Here is a 14,492-nt window from a genome sequence, read left to right as displayed (position 1 = left end):
ATCTCCCATTCCATCATAAAGGTTAATTTGTGGCATGGAAACTGGGGTGACATAGGTGCTTCTAAAATCTCCTCCAATAAGAAAGATTTTATCTCTCCTGAAAGTTTAGTTGTCTTAGCTCCATGATTGATTTTAAGGTCATCTATTTGCTTTGTTAGTTATTTAATCTACTCTTTTAAGCCTTGCTTTCCCCTTTTTCTAAGGTAAAAAGTCACTGAACCTTCATGTTGACCTCGTTGACTTGTGTCTAAAAAATGACATAGGTTAACCTTGTCTTTGAGACATTTTTCCTTATGTCTTGCATCTAGATGATGATGTAAACTAGATCTGTCTTGCCTTTCTTCAAGGCAAGAGCTCATTGATCTCTAAGTTCAGCTCGACACCTTGCAATAAGATGATGACATAAGTCAAATTTGTCTAATGTTTGATATTCTTTCTTAAGCTCATTAGTTTTTTAATCATTTCTCCTAAAAATTGGTCTCTCCTTCATTGCTACTTGACTTCTCATGAGACTTACTTCCTTTAAAATAAGGTTGCTATGGACTTATTCAAGTAATCATCTGTTCAAGGCATTTAAAAACATTCTCTATCCTATTTTCTAGATTTGTATAGAACGATGGCACTTTATTCTTTCTTTGGATTTTCTTTGTTATTGATGAAGGACAAACAAAATTTTAACCTTCTTTGGTTTACCTCTAGCTTTTAATTGAGCAAGAGGTTGAGATTCATGCTTAGGATTCATATCGAAATGAATGTTGTTTTGAGAACTCTTTTGGATGTTCACTGCTCTGTTTTAGCAATACCAAAACGTTGGCCTTCCTTCAAGCATCACATGTTGATACAAAAATCTGGCTTTTAACCCGGTACGAAAAAAGGAAACATGTCATAAAATTTAAAACAGTATGACGTAGAAGTCAAGATACATGAAAAAACTCATAAATAGCTAAATTCATACCTTGAAACAATCGATAAGTTTTTAGGTGAAGTAATCATTTCCAGAATGATTGTTCTAAACATTGGCTACATGAGGTGGGAAATCCTGTCTAACCCATCGGTCGAAAGCACTTAGAGGGTTGGCTTGAGTATTAGAACGGTCAAGCAGTGGCTCCATTAATGGGACATTCTCAAGGTTAGTACTTATGTTATCAACATTTTCAAATTTCTTGAAAAGATCATAAATAGCCTTACCTTTCTTTTCAAGGGATGAATTAAGGATTTTATTTGAACCCTCTTTTTTCCTTTTTCTTTTTGCTTCACGGATCATCTCCTTGATGATATTGTTCAAGGGATTTACGGCTTTTGAGATGTTGCATTACTTTTTGGAGCTAAATTAGTTTCATGAGATACTTTGTCAGAAGCTGGCTTAATCTCAAAAGTTAAAATATTATTAAGTATTGCATTGCCCTTGGGAATAAAAAGGAAAGCAAATATATTCTTAGTGCTATAGGATTCTGATACAAATCTAGGTCGACTTGCTCCTAAACACATATTATATTAGCTCGGATCAAAAAATTAAGTTCAAGTTTTTATGGTCACCTCAACCCCTAATCAACCTGTGACTAGAAACCTTGGTATATGATGAAGACGCCACAATAGGTGATGGACGTCTTATTGATAAGTCAAACTAAAACACTCACTCTCTAATGGTGTTTTAGGTGTTCAAAGAGAATTAAGAGAATTCTATCTCACAAATAAATTTTTGAACAATATTAAAGGTGGATTATCATTGAAAAATAAGACCTTAAATAGGCTAAAATCACAAAACAATAAACCCTAACTTGCTAGGCAAAATTCGGCCCAAAGGAATTAGGAGACAAGCTTGGTCGGATTTTTCATGTTTTCCTAAACTAATTTGGATTAATTAATTCCCTTATTTTGAATTAGGAAATAATTAATTTACAATTGAAATAGTAAAATAATAAATTTTCTAAGTTTATTTGTCCAGCAAATAAATAAATAAAAACCAAATAAAAGAGTAATTTTCTATAATAAAAAGTCAAATTCAAATTAGGAAACTAGTTGACTAGTTTGACTACTAAACTAACTTTGACTAATTTTCAACTTGTAAAGGCTTCAAATCAGATCCAATGTGCCATGTAAGATGCCAAATAGGATTATTTATGATTCCCATACATTGCCCTTGATTGGAGCAAAGAGAAAATGCTTAATCAACAAAATACAGTAAAGCCATCAACAAATTCAACAATTTTGGCCAAAAACTCCTCCTATGCTCAAATGGCTTCTTTGATTACTTTTGCTTCTACATTGACTTGTTTTCATGAACTCTTAGTGATATCAATTGAGTTCAAGAAGTGTTGAACGTGTTCTTTGCTATCCAGAGTCCACAAATGCACTAAAACAGCTACCCAGGTCCATATCGGCCACTACCACTTGAATGCTTAAAACAAGTTTCGAATATTTAGGTATTGACAAGCCCTTTTAAGAATTGATGACTCCTTGTATAAGATCAGCTAGTTTGTCCTTAACTGTATCAGATCTGTACCCCAGCGGGTTATCGATTGTGCGGGCATGGACGGATTCTCATCAGACTCTCTAATATTATCTCATCTTCAAGGGTGACCTCATACACAAGACCATAAATGTTCCTTAAAGTTTCAAGACTTAATGAAACTATAGAGGAAAACTAAAAGTAAGCGATCAAAATATGAAAAAGTACATGGATAATAATAAAAGAAGGTTATACCTCTAGCAAAGATTAAAGTCCACATCATTTGGTATACGTTGGCGATTATTGCATGACATATGCAATACATGAAGTGTAGTCGACATTACTCAACATAAATAATTTGATATATGACATGAGTTGTCATTATACAACATGAATTCACGATTATATGACATGAACTTGACATTAAGTGCATTCAATGTATAACTAATATTTTCAGGATAATTCAAAAGCTATTGTGCACATTCTATTAGTTGTTTTCAATTATACACAATAGCTGGATGGTTGATGTTGTCGGTGAATTTGATCATGATTACATGGTAGTCTTGTGTGGCACTATTTTCGTATATGGTTTTGGAATCCTGTGTGGATTTATCAATCAAATATTGGATTACTATTGAAATGGTGTATTACTATAAATAATTAAATATTCTAATATGTAATCTCTGATATCTAATCAAAAGTGAGAGAATAATCTCATCTAACCTCTTGATAGACATATCATAAGGTAAATCTCAAAGATAATGTGATCTCAGGCTTAATTAGTAGTTATTCAATAAATGTCAAAAGATAAACAATATGAGTAAGTATCATCTATGAGACTTATTAATTATCTCAAATGCACTATAAATACGAAGTAAATCAACACTACTGGTATGACATTCAAAATCTCTTAACTAATTCTCTATTTCCAGTTAAATATATCGATACTGACTTGAATATTGGAGTGCCTTTGGCCAATACCATATCGGTACTTTAAGCTTTTTCTGACATCTTTTGTAGGTTGAAACCTAGGGGATAGAACTTTTGGTCTAGCCAGATTTCTACATCAACAATTTAGAACTAAAAACTTTATAATTTACACACATACACACACACACACACACATATATATATATATGTATATATATGTATATTGTATAACAATATACTTGGTTAGTTAACAAAGGTTGCTTATTGTTATTGTTATTGACTTGTGTTTCTTTCACCAATTATGTGTGTAAATAGCCTAAATGGAAGACCAATGTCATGCTGTGTTTAGATGGAGGAATTTTAGAGAGAAAGGTTTTTAACATGTGAGATTTGGATTTGTACTACTTCATCTTGTATTTTGAGTTTGCAAATATGCCAAGTTGTTGATTGTCATGAACTCATGTTGTTTATAAGGAGTTATTTTGGAGACGTGACTTTGAGACTTAAAAGATAATATAGGATGATTGGATTCAAACTGGTTTTGCATCTACAGTGGAACTAATTTTTGTATTTTACCAAACACTAAAATATTATTGATATTCCAATGCTGTATGGTAAATTTGGGAGGAATGGATTAGTCATAATTACTTCTAGGCTATGTTTTATTGCTCTTTATTGGTAGGGATCATAATTCTATATAATGTGGCATGCTTTGTATTATAACCTCTTTTAAGTGAATTGTGACTGCCTACCTACTTTGTTTACACCTTTGATATATTTGTTTTAAATTATTTAGGTAAGAGAATTTGTAGTCCATGCAACTCAATATCTTGTAAATAAAAAGGAAAGCTTCGATTACATCACCTTTTGCAACTGCTTGTTTGAAGGTAGATAACAAGTTTTCTAGCAATCAAGTTCCCATGAGATATTACTTTCATTGATCCACAGAACCATGAAGATTAATGCATTTATCATATCTTTTCAATTCTGTTCTAGTCTACTTAAAATAATTGAGCCTTTGCTATCACGTGCCTTTTAGCTTGATTTCGTTCCTTGTGGATACCAATTTAAGGCCAAAAAGGTTCAAATATCCTCAATTTTAGACCCCCACTTTCAAATAAAATTGTTAGGCGAATTATGGCCTAGCCTTCTAAAAAATGCTATCAAATTAGTCCTATACTCTCAGTGAGGCTTAAGATATCCAAAACTATGGTAATATCAATAAAAGGCATGGATTTGGGTATATATGGAGGGTAGGCTACTAGATCAAAGGCTAAAAGGAAGAAAGCAGAGAAGATGGTATTTGATGTCAAGTTAAAGAAGTTTGATATGTTGATAAAAACAAGGTCATTAAGGAAGTTAGCGCTTTTATCAATCTGAGATTGAAGGTAGTTAAAGAGCTAATTGAGAAGGAACTTGTTTTGCTTAAACATGGAGCTAAAAAACATTGGGCAAAAGGCATAATAGAGAAGATAAAGGCTATCGGGAAAGTTACAATTATGGATTAAAATTTATGTATTATTTTGATATCATTAATTCTATTGTAGCTGGTTTGATGATATCAGGAAAAATTTCAACCTTTCAAATTATGAAAATTCTGTAATGTGGCCTAGTTAAATGGCTGCTCATTATTTATGGTAAAAAAGATACATGAAGGAATAAATTAGTCTTTTAAGTTTTCAAGGTTGCGAAATGAGTGTTATATATATTTTGGATGAATACAAAGCAAATCAACCAAAAATTAAAAGACTTTTAAAAGATCCAATGACTCATCTTGTATTCTAAAGGACAAATAATTAATTGATTATATGATAGATCCTTTATGATCTAGACGATAGGTAGGAATAGCCAATTGATGCCTGGCTTTTGAAATCGCTATATAAAACATTTCTGTCATGTCTTATTCATTTAGATGCATGCTATTTGGAAGTTTCCAAACCAAACAATGCATAAGTTGTACCACAACCAATCGAACCACTATTAGCCCTAACTGAAATCCTAGGTAAATCTTTCTTCTAGAACTAAGGGTAAGTAACTTGAAATCATGTACATAGACATCGACATCATTACCCAAAAACCTTCCAGGAAGAATTTCTCTATATCACTCCATGCTTTTAGGTTTCTCCTAGTTGCCTATCATTGATGATGACTTGTGTTGTTTTCAATATGTGAAAGCCATTTAAACCACAATTACATTTTCTAATCCTCGTCATCACTAGGAATTTCTACTTCACTAGGAATCGCATCCTCATTTTGATCATCTATAAATGTTTTATAATCTATTTAATCAATCCCTTTATACCCATCATGAAGCATGTTTGATTCATATTCTTTTTGTAACACCCCGTCCCAAATCGCACCGGAATCCGTGCACGTTGACCGAGGTTGACCGTTGACCGAAGGGGGTCAAAAGTTGACTTTTTGACTCGGTGAGAATTTTGAGTTGACTAGGGTACCGTGGCGAAGTGCACGATGCCACGAGTTCGTAGACTAGTAGCACGTCGAAAACGGAGCTACGGTTTGAAAGTTATGGACGAAACAAGTTGCGGTCCAAACTGTCCAAGGGGTGCCGGAGTTGACTTTTTGTTTATGGGGAATTGAGCTTTGACTCATGCATGGTTGTGAAGTGCTCGTCGATACGAGTTCACAGACTAGCGGCACGCTCAAAACGGACATCTGGTTAAAAAGTTATGGACGTTTGAAGTTTACCGGATACCGTATTATTTTAATGTTTTTGGGTCGGGGAACAGTGAAACGCCACGTGTCAGCTTCTAATTGGTCCACTTGGCATGAACAGTGTCACACAGGGGTTTTATTTGTTAAAACACTCGGGGAAGAGAGAGAAAGAGAGAGAGAGGAGAGAGAAAGAGAGAGAGGAGAGAGAGAGAGAGTCACCGGCCGCCGGTCATTTTCACGTTTTCCGGCCTAGTTACTGTACACGCGCAGGCCAGCCAGGTTGCCCACCTCATTTCCGGCAAAACCTCCAAGTTTCACGGCGAACGGCCCTCCGAAGTTTGGCGGCGATTTTTCCCCCTCCACCGCCGGCCACCACGAATCGGCACTATTCCGGCCGATATACAGTACACGCGCTGTACACCCATCATCCTCTCCTCAAGTCCGGCCTACCCACCAAAAATCATGGCCATCGGACCACCGACGCGCCGGGATCGGAGCGTTTTCCGGCGAGGGATCGGAAATCTTCAAACGGTGATTTCTCCGCCGTCCGACCTCCGTTTTGCTCACCGCCGGTCCCGTTGGATTGGTCTCCTCAAGATCTACAAGACTGCAAAATTTCACAGCCAACGGCCACCGCACGAGCCGCCGCCGGCGACGGTTGCCGGTGACCGTGGCGGCCCGCCGGAAATTACTGTTCTGGCGAGTACCCGAAATTCCGGCCAGCTCCAGTCCGCTGTGTTCGACCTCCTGAATCTGAATCCGGCTTCCGTTTCCACCAATTCGCGACGGTTTGGGAGAATTGCAGAGCCGAAACTCGAAAAGCTTTCCGGCGAGATTCCGACCCCGTCGGGTCCGACCACCGGAAAGTAAGACCGAATCTGTGATCAGCATCACTCGAGCTTCGATTCGGTATATAACTCGTAAATTCTAGATATCGTTTGTGTTTTGACCCCCCGGGTACCGGGTATTATTTACCCGAATAAAATATTAATTTATTTGACTGTCTGTGAATTTTGTTCTAGGAGCACCGGTGAGTCGTAGAATTGATCCCGTAGTGGATCGTGGGTTAATTGCGTGCTCCAGGTGAGTGACCCACCTTCAATTTAATTTTGGAAAATTTAATTGGTGAATATATTATGTGTGATTTAAATATTTGGAATTTAATTTCTATGTGCCAAATATTTATTCAATTTATTGTGGAATTATTTATGAATTTATTGGATTTAAGAACATGTGCATTTTACAAATTTATGCCATGTGAAATTATGCTATGGTTTTGAGGATTTTGAAATTGGTGTGATTTTAATGGTAAATTGGGCACGATTTGATTTTCAAATATTTCAAGGAAAACATTTGGTTATGTTGGTGATTTCAATTTTTATAAAATATGCCCATGGAATATTATGAGATTTGATTATGATATTTCGAGAAATTATTTATGCTTGGAAAAAAAATATGGATATTTGAATTGATGGATTTGGAAGTTGGTGGATTTGAAAATCGTGGAATTTATGGTATGGATTATAAGGAAATTGTGGAGAATTTCCCGGTTCAAGCGGATGGATTATGCCCGCTATGCTTATGAAAAATGTGAAATTTGTTTTATAATTTAAATTTGCGGATTTTATAATTTTTAGATGCACCGTGCACGTACTGGTGTTCTGATTATGTGATATGGTATATGTGATATGGATATTGTGCACACGGATATGATTAGCGCGCAGGTGGGTGTGAGTAGCGCGCAGATGATATTGTGAGGGTGTCCTGTGGATGCCATTGGAGAGGGTGGCCACCCCCCTTTGGCCGGGACACCAGGTTAGCAGCGGCGCAGTGGGACGCCACGCGACCGTATGCCGGTTTCTCTCTATAACCTCCTGTCTGGCAGTACCTCGGGACGCTGGGTACTCTGGCGCCACTGGTATATAGTGGGTGCATCAAATGATTTTCAGAACTGTGTTTTAAAAATAAAATGTTTGGAAACTGTATTGGAAAAATAAAATTAATTATTACTGCTTCCGGTATTTAATTATTTGATGTCTTGGTTTTCGGGGAATATGAATAAAGGGTTTTGTGAAAATGTTTTAAAAGGGGAACCTTTCCAACTGAGAGAATTGTAAGGGTTTTGAGAGAAATTATTATTTCCAAATAATTATTATTTATACTTATTACTGTGATATTATATTGTATAGTAGATAGGGTCACTCACTGAGATGATTAGCATCTCACACTCTTAAATTCCGTTCCTCTAGGTACCAGGTTGTCGGTGTTCATCCAGAGCGGACTTGATCTTCATCGCTGTTTTAGTTCGGCAGTACCCGTTTATTCTTTTATTGCAGTTGTAATATTTCTTTCACTCTTGTTGTATTTATTTTGCACTGGATTACTGTATTTTTATTTTGAAGTGCTGAAATTTGTGGAACCAACTTGTAGTACTGTGGGAGGAATAAGGGGACAATTTTAGAAGTGTGTTTTCAGTGCAGGTAAATTTGTGGTAAGTAAATCCCTTAGGGGAGGCTCTGCCGGATTTTCCGTTGGCAAGTTCGGTAGGGTTTCCCTGGGATCAGGGCTGTCTAGGGTTCCGGGGAAGGAATTCTGGACGGGTCCTGACACTTTTTCCTTGCTATACACATCATAAAACTTTATCATTAAACCATATTTGATAAGGACATATGAAGGAATTTAGAGTAGATGGTGGTGATTAGAGAAATAACAAAGGAGACTGATGAGCCAATGATCAAGATCGCCAAGATGGACTTTGTTAGGCCAAGGAGATTCATATTATTTTTGGAGGTCCATATGTTGTTAGGGATTTAAATATATCATGACAAAATTATGCTCGATATGCTAAAGATCTGGAAGATAATTATGCCTATTAGACTTAGAGACCAACAAAAGAGATGAGAAAGGAACAGCGTGTGATCACTTTTACAAATGAGAAAGAACGAGGCATCCATCATCCTCACATTGATACATTGGTCAGCACCATGACAAAAGCTAATAATAAAGTTCACAGTATCTTGAGGAACAATAGGATCTCCATTGGCATTTTGTACCTCATAACCTTTAACAAGTTGGGGATTAGCAGGGATCATTTGAAGCCAACAGTAATAACTTCGCTTGGATTTATGGGAGAAAATGTATCCCTAAAAGGAATAATTCAACTTTTGATGATAATTGGTGAGTCTTCTAATCAAGTTGCCCTTATGGTAGACTTTTTGGTGATAAATTGTCCATCAATATACAACATCATCATAGGATGTCCAACACCAAATCCCATAAGACTTATAGCCTTGATGTTTCACATGATGATGACGTTTCCTACCATAAATGGGGTTAAATTTCTGCGAGGTGAATAATACGAGTCCAGACAATTCTATGAAACTGAAAAATTATCATGCTGGGAATTTTGAGATAATTTACTAGATTATAAAGGGACAATCATTGAAGAATGATTATATTCATAGTATAGAACTTATAAAGGAGTTAGCGGTCATAGAGATGCCTTAGAAGATCCCCCCAAATCCATACTTATTGCAAAAAATCTAAATCTAAAACTTTGAGCATGTTTAGTCAAGTTACTGGTCGAGTATCATGACATCTTCACATTGTTGCACAATGACATGTCAGGAATGGACCTCGAGGCCATGAAGCATAAGTTGAACAAAGATTTAGATTTCAAGCCTGTAAGATAGAAAATAAGAACATTCAATGCTGAGAGTTTGATGTAATTGCTGAAGAAGTTGAGAAATTATTGAAAGTTGGATTCATCCAAGAAGTAGAATATCATGACTGGTAATCTAATATCGTCCTTGTTAAGAAAGCGAATGGAGAACATGGACCTTAAAAAAGAATGTCCAAAATACAACTTTCCATAACGAGGATCAATCAATTAGTAGATGCCATGGTTGAGATTGAAATGTTGCCATCCATGGACACTTTCTCAAGATGCAATCAAATCAAAATGCACAAGCTTTACCAATAAAAAATTGCATTCATTACTAATCTAGGGCTATGTTTTTAAATAGTCATGCCTTTTAGATTAAAAACATTGGCACCAGTTATAAATGATTGGTCAAAAAAATGTTTCGGAAACAAATTTGTAGATATATGGAGGTGTATGATGATGACATACTGGTCAAATGCAAAAAGTCGACAAATCATGTAGTAGATTGAAGGAAACTTTCGATATTCTAAAAAAGTATAAGATGAGATTAAAACTGAAGAAATGTGCATTTGGAGTCTGATCTGGAAAATTTCTTAGTTTTATGGTGAACCAATAAGGTATCGAGGCAAATCCTAACAAAATCAAAATTGTACTTGACATGCAATCACCTCAAATTGTGATGGAGGTACAATGCCAGATTGGAAGAATAGTGGAACTGAACAAGTTTGTCTTCAAAGTCACTGATAGATGCTTACCGTTTTTTAAAGCATTAAAGGGAAATAAGAAGTTTAACTAGAGCGAACAATGCAAACAATCATTCTAACAATTGAAATAGTACTTTAGCTAATTCCTATTTCTCTTAAAATCTTTTCTAGGAGAAACCTTATTGCTATACCTTGCAATATCGCCTAATGCTATAAGTTTAACTTCAATTAGAGAAGATGGGATGACTCAATGTCCAATCTACTACATGAGCAATTGATGGCTAAGGTAGAAATTGGATATCTAAAGATAGATTGGCTAGTATTGGCCTTTGTTGTCTTAGTAAAATAATTTTTGTCCATATTTCGAACCATATAAAATTGTAGTGCCTACCAATTAGCATTGAGATAGATAATGCAAACAGCTAAAATATCAAATCATCTTGTGAAGTGATGATTTAAGCTTAGAGAGTTTGACATTTGATATAAACCTTCGACTATAATCAAAGATCAAGCCATCACTAATTTTATTACTGAGTTCTCTCATATTCTTGAGTATTCATATCTCGAACGCTAAGTAGATTTATCATTTTAGGTTTGGATCTTGTATGTCTACAAATTGTCAAATGATTAAGGAAGTGGACTAGACTGATTCTGATTCCACTAGAGCCTGAAGCTAAAAAACTCGAGTATTCTTTATGCTTTGGGCTTAATGCCTCGAATAATGAAGCTAAGTACGAGCCTCTATTAGTGGTTTGGGATTTAATAGAGCAATGGAAGCTAGAAAACTATAGATCATTAGTGACTTTCAACTAGTCATGAACCTGATAAAAAATGATTATCAAACTAAAGGAGACAACAAGGTGGCATATCTAACAAAGTCTAAAGAGTGACTTGGAAAGTTTCACGATTACACAATAATGCAAATTCCTAGATCTAAAAATGCAAATGCAAATGCTTTTGTCAGATTTAACTCAACAATAGGTAATGCTTTTATGAGAACTACATTTATATAGAGTTTTTACCTAAGCCTAGCTTTCTCGAGGTCGAACATAAAGCTCTTTTAATTGTTAGAACCATGTTGGATTGACCCACATATACAACATTAGGAAAGTGGTGAGTTACTTCATAACAAGATGGAGGCACATTCACTCAGGTACAAATCAGCTTGCTACATACTCAATGATGGAGTTTTATACAAGAGAGGATCATTTTGGTCATACCTGCATTACCAAAGGTTAGATGAAGTTGATTATGTCTTACGAGAGATCCATGATGGGATATGTGGAAACCATTTTGGAGGTAAAGCTTTCGCCTACAAAGCTCAAAGCGAGGATATTTTTAGCTCACAACATTTGAGAATTCCAAGTAGTCCTCCAAAAAGTGTGGTAAATGTTAATGTCATACCATGATCCCATGCCTTTCAACTCCATAGTTGACTCTTGTAAGTGGTCCATGGCCTTTTTCTCATTGTTAAGTTGACAACATTTGATAACTCCTTATTGGAAATAGACAAACTAAGTATGCTATCGTCGCCATTAACTATTTCACAAAGTAGGTAGAATCTAAAACATTAATCATTGAAAGCAAGACCTTAAGTTTCATTAGGGGTAACATTATTACTAGATTTGGTATTCCACAAATTGGGTGATCTAGTCTAAAATAGAGTAATTCCAAATACCAAAAACATCAATATTGAATGTTTTCAGTCCTAATTGGGAGGGTCCTTATAAAATCAAAAAGATAGTGTAACTTGGCACTCATGAACTTGAAGACATCGATTGAAAGATCATAACTTGCCTTTGGAATATTGAACATTTTAGAAAGTATTACTACATGTCAAGCTTAGCTTATTAGTTTCATTTTAACAAATTCATCAACCCACATCGGTGTATGTGAGAACCAGTTATTTATGAAATATGTTCTTTATTGGATATTTATCAAAATTTCAATGTGCCATGAACTAAATTCCATTTATCTAATCTAGATTTTATCAGCTAGCTAAATGGAATGAGGAGAAATAGATACTCCACTACAAAATAAAAATCAAAACAAAGAAGCTTGGGGCAAAAAGAAAGAACCATAAAAACACATGGCTTGAACATCGTCAATGATGCAACGTATGACATAAAGTTGATATAGGATGAAAATTAAATATAGCACGATGGCCTAAGCTTCATGGATGATGCAACATATGACATAAAGTCGACGTTGGATGAATATTAAATAATGCATGATGATTTAAATGTTGTGGAAGATGCAACGTATGATATAAAGTTGACATTGGGCAATATTAAATTACGCATGACATGAAGTTAACAAAACTTGACATAGAATATCATGGATTATGTAGTGCATTACACGATGTTGATATTTTAAGAATAAAAATATATCAAAAAGCAACGCACAATTTAAATTAATATTGCTTGAAGTAAATGTTGTGGATAATGTGAGGTCGACAAAGTGCCAAAGATATAATGATCAGCACGCATAAAAGCTTCATTAAAACTTAAGTAAGTATAGATTCTAAATTAATTTAGTAATAACTTGAATGTCTTTCAGGAATGCTAAAAAGATGTATCATCAAAAGTATTAAAGCAACAAAAAGAAATACTATGCTATGAAAGACATTGTCTTACATCTTAAATAAACAAATATGATGCCATTAAAAGATAACATTCAACATCTTGCTAAAGGTAAAAGATAAGCAGCAATGATGGCTCATCATCTTGAACTTTGGAGAGTGTGATCATCATTCTGAAGGTCGTCGTTTTCCATCTAATCTAATTTGATGTTGACACCAAGCTTCCTATTAGATACTTGACATTAGCAATGCAAATAACTTTGAGCCACCTTCTCGTTCATTAATCTTATAATCTCAATTGAAGATTTGAATGACATGACCATTTTTTAGGTTGCATTGACCTTCTCAGTCTTCATAAGCTTTTCAAGAATAGAGCTTTTTTTTGAAGTTGAAATATTTCTTCTTTAAGATGAGCAAACATTTTTTTTTTCCAGTTTTTGTAGAGTTAGTTCTTCTTGGCAATTTGATAATTGAAGCTTCACATATTTAAGCTAAACAAATCTATCATGAGAATAGGAAAATAATTAATTATAATGAGTTTGGCAGTCCAGCATGATATAGGTAACCTATGACATAAATGTCAAGATATATGATAAAAAAACTCATAAATAGTCTGATTTGTACCTTGAAGTAATCGATAATATTTTTAGTGAAACATCGTTTGTTGGGATGACTATTCAAAACTTCGGGTACATGAGGTGGGATGACCTATCTAACCCATTGGTTGAAAGTATCTAGAGGGTTGGTTTGAGCATTGGAGTGGTCAAGCAATGGCTCCATTCATTAGAACCTTTTTAGATTTCTTGAAAGGATCATATACAACTGTGCATTATTATTATTATTTTTTTTCTATGGATGAACTGAAAATTTTATTTCAACTCTCTTTTTCTCGCTTTCTTTTTGCTGCACGGATCATCTACTTGATAATTTTGTTTGGAAAATTTATGACATTCGAGAATATTAAGTTATTCATTGGAGCCAAAATGATTTCATGGGATACTTTGTCCTCATGAACTAAAGTGGAATAGAAAGTTGACTTAATGTCATAAGTTGGAACATTCTCAAATATTGCATTGTTATTAATAGAACAAATGTTGGAAGTAGGTTTGTTCTCAGGTATTATAGATTCTTTGGGATCATTTCATTCTCAAAAATCATCTCATTCTTAGGAATCATCTCGTTCTCAAAGATAACCTCATTCTTAAAAGCACGATTCTTTCTTAAAGTTCCAAGAGTCGAATAAATTGCGGACAACAACTAAAAGTGAGCAACTAAAATATGAAAATATGGTAACTCATGTAAAGTCAAATCAAAGGCTTGTGAAAGTGTACAAAAACCACAAGATAATATCAGGGGTGTGCATGAAACCAGTCGGAAAAACTGACTAACCGAACTACACTGATTGAAATTTTTTGGTAATCGACGTCTGGTTGGTTGATTAACTGCCACAAAGAAGGAGAAGTCAGTTGGTATCGGTCTCCCATTTTC

This window comes from Ziziphus jujuba, chromosome 7 (assembly GCF_031755915.1).
Source record: "Ziziphus jujuba cultivar Dongzao chromosome 7, ASM3175591v1".
Classification (NCBI taxonomy): domain Eukaryota; kingdom Viridiplantae; phylum Streptophyta; class Magnoliopsida; order Rosales; family Rhamnaceae; genus Ziziphus; species Ziziphus jujuba.
This window is presented reverse-complemented; position numbering follows the sequence as displayed.